This window comes from Pseudophryne corroboree, chromosome 1, assembly GCF_028390025.1.
Source record: "Pseudophryne corroboree isolate aPseCor3 chromosome 1, aPseCor3.hap2, whole genome shotgun sequence".
Taxonomy (NCBI): domain Eukaryota; kingdom Metazoa; phylum Chordata; class Amphibia; order Anura; family Myobatrachidae; genus Pseudophryne; species Pseudophryne corroboree.
The window spans coordinates 437,674,410-437,686,325 of NC_086444.1; positions in this window are offsets into that span (position 1 = coordinate 437,674,410).

The following is an 11,916-nucleotide window of genomic DNA, read 5'->3' on the forward strand; positions in this document are numbered from 1 at the left end:
GTGAGTGTATATACATTTTAGGATATTCTCCAGCTTTCTATCGGCAGGTTCCTTTAGGGCGGCCGTATCAGGAGAGGGTAGTGCTACCTGTTTAGACAAGCGTGTGAGCGCTTTATCCACCCTAGGGGGTGTTTCCCAACGTGCCCTATCCTCTGGCGGGAAAGGGTACGATGCCAATAACCTTTTAGGAATTATCAGTTTTTTATCGGGGGAAACCCACGCCTCATCACACACTTCATTTAATTCCTCGGATACAGGAAAAACTACAGGCAGTTTTTTCTCACCAAACATAATACCCTTTTTAGTGGTACTTGTATTATCAGAGATATGCAATACATTTTTCATTGCTTCAATCATGTAACGTGTGGCCCTAGTGGAAGTCACGTTTGTCTCCTCATCATCGACACTGGAGTCAGTATCCGTGTCTGTGTCTGCCATTTGAGGTAACGGGCGTTTTAAAGCCCCTGATGGCGTTTGAGACCCCTGGACAGGCACAAGCTGAGTAGCCGGCTGTCTCATGTCGTCAACTGTCTGTCGTAAAGAGCTGACACTGTCACGCAATTCCTTCCATAAGCTCATCCACTCAGGTGTCGACTCCCTAGGGGGTGACAACTCTATAATAGGCAATTGCTCCGCCTCCATCTCATTTTCCTCCTCAAACATGTCGACACAATCGTACCGACACACCGCACACACACAGGGAATGCTCTGATAGAGGACAGGACCCCACTAGCCCTTTGGGGAGACAGAGGGAGAGTATGCCAGCACACACCAGAGCGCTATATATAGACAGGAATACCACTATAAAATGTGCTTTTCCCTTTATAGCTGCTGTTAGTATTAAAACTGCGCCAAATTAGTGCCCCCCTCTCTTTTTTACCCTTTTCTGTAGTGCAGGACTGCAGGGGAGAGTCAGGGAGACGTCCTTCCAGCGGAGCTGTGATGGAAAATGGCGCCTGTGTGCTGAGGAGATAGGCTCCGCCCCCTTCTCGGCGGCCTTTTCTCCCGCTTTTTGGTGAGTTCTGGCAGGGGTTAAAATACATCCATATAGCCCTGGGGGTTATATGTGGTGTATTTATGCCAGCCAAGGTGTTTACATTGCTGCTCAGGGCACCCCCCCTAGCGCCCTGCACCCTCAGTGACCGAAGTGTGCCTGAGTAACAATGGCGCACAGCTGCAGTGCTGTGCGCTACCTTGTTGAAGACTGATGTCTTCTGCCGCCGATTTTTCCGGACCTCTTCTTGCTTCTGGCTCTGTAAGGGGGCCGGCGGCGCGGCTCTGGGACCGAGCTCCGAGGCTGGGCCTGTGTTCGGTCCCTCTGGAGCTAATGGTGTCCAGTAGCCTAAGAAGCCCAAGCTGGCTGCAAGCAGGCAGGTTCGCTTCTTCTCCCCTTAGTCCCTCGATGCAGTGAGCCTGTTGCCAGCAGGTCTCACTGAAAATAAAAAACCTAAAACTAAACTTTCACTAAGAAGCTCAGGAGAGCCCCTAGTGTGCACCCTTCTCGGCCGGGCACAAAAATCTAACTGAGGCTTGGAGGAGGGTCATGGGGGGAGGAGCCAGTGCACACCAGGTAGTCCTAAAGCTTTACTTTTGTGCCCAGTCTCCTGCGGAGCCGCTATTCCCCATGGTCCTTACGGAGTTCCCAGCATCCACTAGGACGTCAGAGAAAACCTAAATATACTTTCTTTCTAGGTGCTCAGGAGAGCCCCTAGTGTGCATCCAGCTCAGCCGGGCACAAGAATCTAACTGAGGTCTGGAGGAGGGTCTTAGTGGGAGGAGCCAGTGCACACCAGTAGTCTAAAAGCTTTCTTTATAGTTGTGCCCAGTCTCCTGCGGAGCCGCTAATCCCCATGGTCCTTACGGAGTTCCCAGCATCCACTAGGACGTCAGAGAAAACCTAAATATACTTTCTTTCTAGGTGCTCAGGAGAGCCCCTAGTGTGCATCCAGCTCAGCCGGGCACAAGAATCTAACTGAGGTCTGGAGGAGGGTCTTAGTGGGAGGAGCCAGTGCACACCAGTAGTCTAAAAGCTTTCTTTATAGTTGTGCCCAGTCTCCTGCGGAGCCGCTAATCCCCATGGTCCTTACGGAGTCCCCAGCATCCACTTAGGACGTTAGAGAAATCATGATTCACACGTGGAAACCCACGGATTATGCATAAACTGCAGCATCAATGGTTTTTTTCAAGCAAGCAACCCAATTATGTGGGTTTTTCCGCAGAGCTGCGAGGTTCAGTTCATCTGCAGGGACTTCCGCAAGGTATTCACCACTAATTGAATACCTCTGATACAGCAATTAGTGGATAATTGAATTCCCCCTTAGTGTCCCCAGCAGTTAGTTTAGTCTTATAGTCTGGGCAAAACCTAATGTATACTGAACTTTTCTCCTCCAGTTTAACTTTCATAGTGTTTCCAATTTAGACACAATGGGGTATATTTACTAAAATTCGTATTTGTACCGATTTGGAGTGAGATTCATCACGGATGACATTGAATGTGTAAATTTGCAACTTTTTGAATTTATTACGCCTCATTTACTAAGCTGCCGTATTTTAAATTTTCGTGTTTACTGATGTCGATGTCATTCGTAATTTTGAGATCCGTGCAGGTTTTCATTGTGCATCTTTAAAAAATTAAAAAGTGTAAAATTAGGGGGGGAAAATATGCGTGGGGTCCCCCCTCCTAAACAAAACCAGCCTCGGGCTCTTTGAGCCGGTCCTGGTTTACAAAATATGGGGGGAAAAATGACCGGGGTTCCCCCATATTTCATAAAGCAGCACCGGGCTCTGCGCCTGTTCCTGGTTCCAAAAATACGGGGGACAAAAAGCGTAGGGGTCCCCCGTATTTTTGAAACCAGCACCGGGCTCCACTAGTCAGGTACATAATGCCACAGCTGGGGGACACTTTTATATTGGTCCCTGCGGCCCTGGCATTACATACCCAACTAGTCACCCCTGGCCGGGGTACCCTGGAGGAGTGGGTACCCCGGCCACCCAAGGGCCAGGGGTGAAGCCCGAGGCTGTCCCCCCCCCATCCAAGGGCGGCGGATGGGGAACTGATAGCCTTTCGTAAAAATTAGAATATTGTTTTTAGTAGCAGTACTACAAGTCCCAGCAAGCCTCCCAGCAAGCTGGTACTTGGAGAACCACAAGTACCAGCATGCACGGATCCGTGCATGCCTATCAGAACACGGTAAAAAAAAGCAGGTCTATTTTAAAACTGCTTTTTTTTACGATTTGTATTTTTTCACGGCAGTGTTTGGCTATTGCCGGCAGTGTTTGTGAAATACAAATTTTAGTAAATGACCGAATTCTATAAAATAACAGGCGTATTTGACCGATGGTGTATTCATTCGTAAAATTTTTCTTGGACTTCCAAAAAAATACGAATGCCCTCATCACTGCCGAGATTTGTGCTTAGTAAATTCCCGAGATGACACTTTGAAGAAAAAACGCAAAATCGGTCAAAATCGGGAGCTTAGTAAATTTCCCCCATTGTTCCAGCAGAGATTAAAGTGAGCCAGAATGGGGCAGAACTGTGTTTTTCCGTCAGTTCCATTTGGAGATGGTACCAGTTCCGCCTCCTCTGGCTCACCTAACCCAGTGAGATGCCAGAAGCCGCAGTGAGATGCCGGGGGCCCGCTGAGATTGTGTTATTCCTTCCCCTCAGTGACAGCCGGAGGCAGGAGCTCACTCCTGAGCTCCTGCTTCCGGTTCATGCAGTGTATGGCGCTATGGAAGAGATGTTATGATGGCTCTCCCATAGTTCCAAGTAGCGGGGCTGGTGATTATTGTGTTTTGTTTTTTTTGTGTGTGTGTGTGCAAGCGGCACTACTAGAGCAGGGGAAAACCAACTGGGGCATATATCTACTGGATGCGTATATACAGGGGGCATAACTACATGGGGGTTTTACCACTGGGGGTACTACTAATGAGGGCATTGCATAGGGAGCACTTAATAAGGGGCATCACTCCTGGGGACATAAGGGGCACCAATACCATGGGCTCTACATAAGGGGCACTACCACTACAGTGCGCATTGCGTAATGGGCATTACTGAGGGCATTGTATAAGGGGCACTACTGCTGTGAGCATTGTTTATTTGGGGTGCAACTACTTTGGGCTTTGCGTATAAGGGGCACTATTGTGTGTCATAACATGAATAAGGGACACTACTATGTGGTGTAAAGTGAATAAGATTGTGCTACTGTGCGGCGTAATTTGAATTGGGGATACTATTGGGTGAACATGCCCCTTTCTTTTTGCGGCCACGCCCCTTTTTTGTGGCGCATGTGATCCCTTTATTGCACAGGCGGCGGGGGGTGGGGTGGGGGGGGGGGTTCCCCTCCTCTCCTCGACCACTTTAAGCACTGCATGTAGAAATACTAAAGTAACACATAGCATACTGTAAACACATGGCATGTATATGGTGTTTGCCATAGCATTGATTGTTACATGGTACTAGAAATGTTTTTTTTTTCTTTTATTATTACTGTTTTGTATTTGTCACATGGCTGGTGTAATGGTTAGCATTACTGCATATCAGCACTGAGGTCATGGGTTTGATTCCCAGCATGGCACCAGGGGCGAATTGGAATGGAAAACCAGCCTCGTAAATTTCTGAAAGTAGCCCTAATGCAGGTGGGGTCAGTTGTGGGATTGGAGTTTGTTGAGGGGGCGGGATTCATCCTCAAAGGTTCTTATTATGAGTAGGATGCAGTTGCGGCCTTCCTTGTGTCTTTTGCTGCAGTTGCATCTGCATTATGCTAATGATGCTACAATGTACAGTAGTTGCCTAGTGTATGTCCATGCATCCAAATATGCAAGGACTGAGATGCCCACTTTCAGTGTCTACAGATACTGCAATTATGCTTTGTGCGTCTTTAGACGGCACCATCGGTCACACCATTGAAACTTTCACCAGCCCTATGCTAGAGCAATTCAACATCTCTATATGCACCCACTATCATCAACACGCCCACACAGAATGTTACATCTGTGTCTGATTAGCCAACCCCCTGTAACCACACAGGAATACACAACACATTTCTAATACACTTCTTGGTGCATGTGATACCCCTTTTACACTCGCAGAAAAATCCCGGGATATTGCACGTGAACGCGCATCATCCCGGGATTCTTCTCAGTGTAAATGGGTACAGGGACAATTTCCCGGGACGAGCATCCCGGGATTTCATCCCAGGTCAAAAGCAGGGTTGAACCCGGGACCGTCCCGGGAAGCTGCCAGTGTAAACGGGTATACCGGGTCAAGGCGACCCGGCACCCGTTCTCTTCATAGGAGGAGGCGGTGCTTGGAGAAGATTATCTCCAAGCACCGCCTCTGGGAGACTCGGCGGTGACGTCACTGACCCGGCAATATGCCGGGTCAGCCCGCTAATGTGAAAGGGTCATTCCCGGGAATGTGTCCCGGCAAATATACCGGGACACATTCCCGGGAATGAACTTTCCTGCGAGTGTAAAAGTGGTATGACTGACTCTGTACTGCAACTCTGTACGAACACCAACTCAGATGCAATTGTAGATAAAAAAAATATTCGACAAAAAAAACAAAAACACATTGGCCCCCAAAGGAAAAATCACACACACTGGCTCCCACAAAAATTAATAAAACAAACTGGCTTCCACAGGGGTGAGGGGGGGGAATATATAGCTTTAGGTGTTACAAGGTTTCAAATTTCCACTGCTGTATGAAAGACTTATACTGCTTTTACACCGCCAGCTAGTAACACGGGTTATTGCACATGAGCGCACATAACCTGTGTTGCTGCGCAGTGTAAATGGACACAGTTGGAATAATCCAGGTCGAGTGACCCGGCATTCCAACTCGGGTTGCTTGCAGGGCTCAACACAGATTCAACCCGGCAAGCTGTGCTGTGTACACGGGAAGCGACTCGGCTCCCATTCACAGTGAATGTGATCTCCAAGTGCCGCTCCCGCCACGTCACCGCTGATGTCATCAATTTGGCAATATGCCAGGTTGGATTCAGTGGTGGGAAAGGAGCCTGAGGCGGGTTGCGCCCGGGAAGCTCCCGTGTCAGGCTTCCGGTTGCGACCCACTATAGTCGGTATATAAGTGGTATAAGTGACACCAAGAGGTTTTATAATTCTTGGCTGTAACATCTACTTATTTATTAAAATTTATGTAGCGCTAGCATATTACATTGCACTTCCTTTCAAAATCGGACAGCGGCGGATGGGGAACTGAAAGTGGCCCTGAAAAAAATCTGTATAAGTTACCTCACATGGGCAGCATCAGAGGTATACTGTGTAACCATGGCGTCAGCACCACCCCTCACATGTTAACAAACAAAATTGGGAATCTTCCCCATGATCCCTGCATGGCCATAAAAGTGTGTAGTTTGTATATTCTTCCTGTGCTTGGGTGGGTTTCCTCTGGGTATTCCAGTTCCCACCCACAATCCAAACACAAACTGGTAGGTTATTTGGGATACAGTCAGTTTACCGGCTGTCAGGATCCAGGCATTTAGGAGACCGACGCCGGAATCCCGACATCCACTGATAAACCAACAGTTGGCATCCAGCACCTGCCCGTACTTCCCACTCGGTTGGTGGGTCCACGGCACCAAATGAGTGGGAATAGGTTGTGTGGCGGTCCTCAAGAGGACTCACTGCAGGTATTCCAGCAGATGGGATGACGCTGTCGATATACTGACAGCCGGCATCCCATCTGCCAGGATATCGTATGTATCCCATTTAATTGGCTCCCAACAAAAATCAACACTAGTGTACAAATGTGTACGTGTACATGTGCAGACTAGGTATGCCAATTGGTTCTTGTCTGCAGTCACATTCTAAATTTCTATTCTCTCTTGCACTTGAGCTTGCATCCGGGAGTGTTTCATAACATGTATAAAGGGGGTGTAGTATGGTATGCCGGCGACCAGCATACCGGCGCCGGGAGCCCGACCGCCAGCATACAGACAGCGTGGCGAGCGCTCCACGCTATTTTATTCTCCCTCCAGGGGGGTCTTGGACCCCCACAAGGGAGAAAAAGTGTCGGTATGCCAGCTGTCGGGATTCCGGCGCCGGTATACTGTGCGCCGGGATCCCGAGAGTCGGCATACTGAAGACCACCCGTATAAAGGATACTACTGTGTGGTGTAATGTGAATAATGGGCACTACTGCATGGCGTCATTTGGATTGCTACTAGTCTGTGGCCATACCCCCTATTCCCACAAAGTCCTGTATCTTTATTTTTGGCGTGCACCTATACCCGTGTTGAATTTGAAGGGGGGGTAAAGTGCCAATCCTCTTTCTGGCATACAGCATCAAAATATCTAGTTGTGGCTCTGCTTATTCGAACTTCCCCATGGACTTGCTGAATGAGGGGGTGGGGGAGGGACATTGCATTCAACATCAGCAGACCCTGGCTTCAGGTGTTAGACTGAACTATTTCCAGTAATAATATATACATCAAGGTATAACATATATTACAGGTGGTAATTTGACTGTTTTTTACAAGCATCTGTAAAGAAGGAGATAGTCTCCACACAAAGGCAAGAATGGATGAACATAAAGCGCTAAACAGATAAGTAAAAAAAATGATTTACTAAAAGGTGCTGTTAAAAATAATTGAATAATCAAAAGCAATTGCAATTCATATAATGTCTACACAAGCAGTAGACATTAAACTTCAGGTAACAAAAAGAACTAAAATAAATAAATAAATAAAAAAAATTGGATTTTGATACCTACCGGTAAATCCTTTTCTCTTAGTCCGTAGAGGATGCTGGGGACACCAATAGAACCATGGGGGTATAGACGGGATCCGCAGGAGACATGGGCACTTTAAAACTTTCAAAAGGGGTGTGCACTGGCTCCTCCCTCTATGCTCCTCCGTATTAAAGACGCCGCTGTGGGGGACCCGCGGAATCGGGGAGTGCTTTTAAGCACTCCTGCGGATTGCGGCCTTCCCACAGCGAGAAGCCGGGGCCTAAAGTTGGAAGCCGACCCGGGCTGGCCGTCCGGAAGCTGGACCTGCTGCTGTGTGGCCGCTAACGGTCCCAATCTACCTGCTGTCGTCACCTCTCTATCCCCTGCACCTCCGTGACTGGGGACCATCCGTCGGAAGGGGGAACGTTGCTCCTCCGAGCCCGGGGTGCGGGCGGCGGCCGCCTCACCTGCCGTCCCCTGGAGAGATTGAGACGGAAGCCGCGCCTCTCTCCCCGCAGCTCCTGCATCTTCGCTGAAGACGGAGACCCGCGGCACGGTGCTGTGGGCTGCTCCGGCCTCACGGACCTCTCCCCCGGCGGCCGCATTCCCTCCGCTCCCTCTCTGCTGAACGCTCCGGAGCCCCGTTCGCGGGTGGCGCGGCTGGGCCTCTGATCCCCGGAGATTGGGCCCTGGTCCTGGCGGGGCTCACGCAGCGGGGACGGAGCAGGCCTGGGTGTCCCCTAAGAGGCTGGGGTCTAGAATTAACCCTCCCGACCTGTGAATCTGCAGGAGGCCGGACCTTATTTATCCAGCTGGGATCCCCTTTCTGCCCTGCAGTGCTCCTCTTGTCAGCCACCTCGCTGGTAGTCCCCCGGAGCCCCCCTGGGCCGGGCCCCCACCATCAATGCTAATCTCACCCTTGCTACCTGGCTGACCACCATCGGTGACTGAATCCTGCCCCTGGAGTTTGTGGAGGTCAGCTCTTCCTCCACGCTGCTGATTGTGGAAGCTCCCTGGATCTGCACCTGTGCTGTGAGTAACCTTTCCTGTTCTGTGCTAGCTACTGTTGCTCTACATTTTTGTGCTGCCAGCTCCGCGCTGTTCAGCTACACAGGCACCTCAACATCTGGGTGATTCCACGGGATACTGTGCTGTGACTTTTGCTCTATTTCGACCCCCCCCTTACCGTTGGCGGGGCACTTTATTGCTGGTCTGTTCCAGAGGCAAGAAAAATCAACAGGGAAAATCCGCCCGGTCTACACGCAGTACTTCGTCCCAATCGAATCTCCGATCCTACTTATCTATAACGCCTGTTGCTGATCCCTTTCCTACTACGCAGGATACAGGTATTGATTCGCCCACAATGGCTTCCTCTCCCCCGACTGAAGATCTACGGGCTCAAATGTCCCAACTGCGGGGCGAAATTGGGGAAATTTTGACCCACGTCCGCTCCCTCCCTTCTAAACAAGACATGCAAGCTCTTGAATGCCGACTCCAGAACTCTATCCAGACCCAGATCTCGTCCGTACAATCTGATATTAAACATTTGGGTTCCCGAATTGTCACTCTTGAGGAGGAAAGGGACACAGTAGAGGACCAACTACTTCACCTTCGTGACGCGGTCGTTTAGCAGGGCTCGGACATGGAGCTGATGCAGAATAAATTAGATGACCTGGACAATAGAGGCCGTCGAAATAACATTAGAGTCCGGGGCCTCCCTGAAGCGGTTCCTCCATCCGGCCTTGTTGACGCTCTCACCAAAATATTCGGCGAGATCCTGGGTCTGGACCCCGCTGACTCGATTGAATTTGACCGGGCTCGTAGAGCCCTCAGACCGAAAGCGCCAGCTTCTGATCGCCCGAGGGACGTCATCTGCAGACTCCACTATTTCTCACAGAAAGAGGAGATTCTTCGCAAGGTACAAGATTTAGAGGGAGTCGATTTTAATGGCACTCGAATCCAAATTTTTCAAGACCTTTCCTGGCATACGCTCCAACAGCGGAGGCTGTTGAAGCCTTTGACGGAAGTGCTGCGCAAACGTGACCTGAAGTACAGATGGGGTTTCCCGTTTTTCTTACAAGTGTCCCATGCTGGTAAGGTCCTCTTTCTCCAATCCCCAGTGGATCTGCCTGGATTCTGCTCTGCGTTGGGATTAGAAGATATTTCCCTCCCTGATTGGCGAGCTTTCACTCTCCCCACTCTGGCCTCTGCCAATCCACCCAGAAGAGAGAGGTGGCACAAGGTCCAGAATCCAAAACGGAAATCCAAAGGCGAAGACCCTCTCCAACCGGTGGATGCCACCTGATGGGAGTGCAACTGCAGGGCTTTCCTAGTCCTAATTCAAAATCTGTTTTCGACAGTCTCCCATGTCAGATCTACGGATTGACCCCCTTGTGAGACTTATTTGCTTGGTTTCTCTGTTGTATTTGCCTTAGGGCCTCAGATATGTGTTTTATTTTATTTTTCTCTCCCCTAGCTCCCCAAGATGTTTGACAGTAAATGTACTCCGTTTCTCACCATTGTACTATGTTATAGATGTCAACTATTGCTCTATATTTAGGCCTGGAACCTTATTCTGACGAGTTTATTTAACGAAGTCATGGTCCTCGTTTCTGTCCCTAAAACCCTTCCTCCCCTCCTTTTTTTGTTTTCGTCTCTGCCCTGAAAGGACCCTTGTTGTTATTTTTATTGTTATTATTACTACTATTATTGATATTGTTACTATTCCTGGATGGCACGGCCAACATCGGTTGCCTTGGCTAATTACGTCTCGCTCAAAATGGTGTGTTTTTTTTTAGGATGGCGGGGCCGTGGCCCCCTAGTGTACCCCCCACCACTACAGTTTTCCCGAGACAGGCACCCTTGCGGTCCCTTTTCTGTCCGGATGCAGTATCTTATTGTTCGATTTATTCTGTCATGTTGCTTTCTTTCCCTTCTGTTCCTTGATACTTATATCCTCTTTTTCCTTCTCAGTCCCCTTCCCCCCTCTCTTCCTCTCCTCACCTGGTCCGCAGTGTATATTCTTTGCGGTCTTTCACTACCTTGACGTATGGCTTCTACACTTAGGATACTCTCCATAAACGCCAGGGGTTTGAATGTCCGAGAAGAGGGCTGGAGCTCTTCGCGCGTTCCATGCAGAAAGGGCTGATATTATCCTTGTACAGGAGACCCATTTCCGACACTCCCCCTCTGCAACCCATATTAGGAATAGGTTCTTCCCCAACTCGTACTATTGTAACTATTCCCAATCTAAATCTAAAGGTGTAGCCATCCTTTTCGCTAAACATGTGCCCATTACCAATGTTGTGGTCTACAGGTTGGAGGAGGGGAGATGCCTTTTACTTATATGCTCTATTTTTAACACGACCTTTACAATTGTTAACATCTATGCTCCCAATCAAGGTCAACCTACCTTCCTCGAGAATATTATGGACAGGGTTGACACGCTGAAACAGGGGATCCTGATAGTGGGGGGGAGACTTCAACTGGGTTCTCGATCACACCCTGGACACCTCCTCCAAGTCCCCGACGGTACATCACCGTGTGTCCAGGAAGATGCGGCGCCTCCTCCACGTTCACCAGCTGTCCGACGTCTGGCGCATATTTCACCCGTCTGACCGGGATTATACATATTACTCAGTCCCTCATACTCTAGGCTGGATTATATTCTACTTGACCACAGACACCTACTCCTGGTTTGCGATGCTTCCATAGGTCAGATGACATGGTCCGATCATGCTCCAGTTAGACTGGACATTTCCTTCGGACCCCCTCCTACCCAGCATCGCTCGTGGCATTTTAACGAGTCTCTACTGCATGACCCGTACTGCAAAGCCCAACTTGAGGATGCCATTGCTATGTATATTGATTGTAATGTCTCCCTTGATGTTTCCGATTTGACAATTTGGGAAGCTCATAAATGCGTAATTCGGGGAAAATGCATTCAATTGGGCTCCTATTTAAAGAACCAACGATTAGGTCAAATTGAAGAACTTTTGCGGCAAATTGAATCCCTAGAAACCGCCCATAAGGCCTCCCTCTCCCCTGACACTTACGTAGATCTGGTTACAGCCCGCTCGTCCCTGAATAAATTACTTCTTGATAAGGTAAAACTTTCCTTCGGAAGTGTCGCAACCGGTACTACCGCTGGGGTAACAAACCGGGTAAAATGCTTGCCAGGGCTTTACGTTCTCAAAGGGCGCTCTCGTTTATCCCCTCAATAA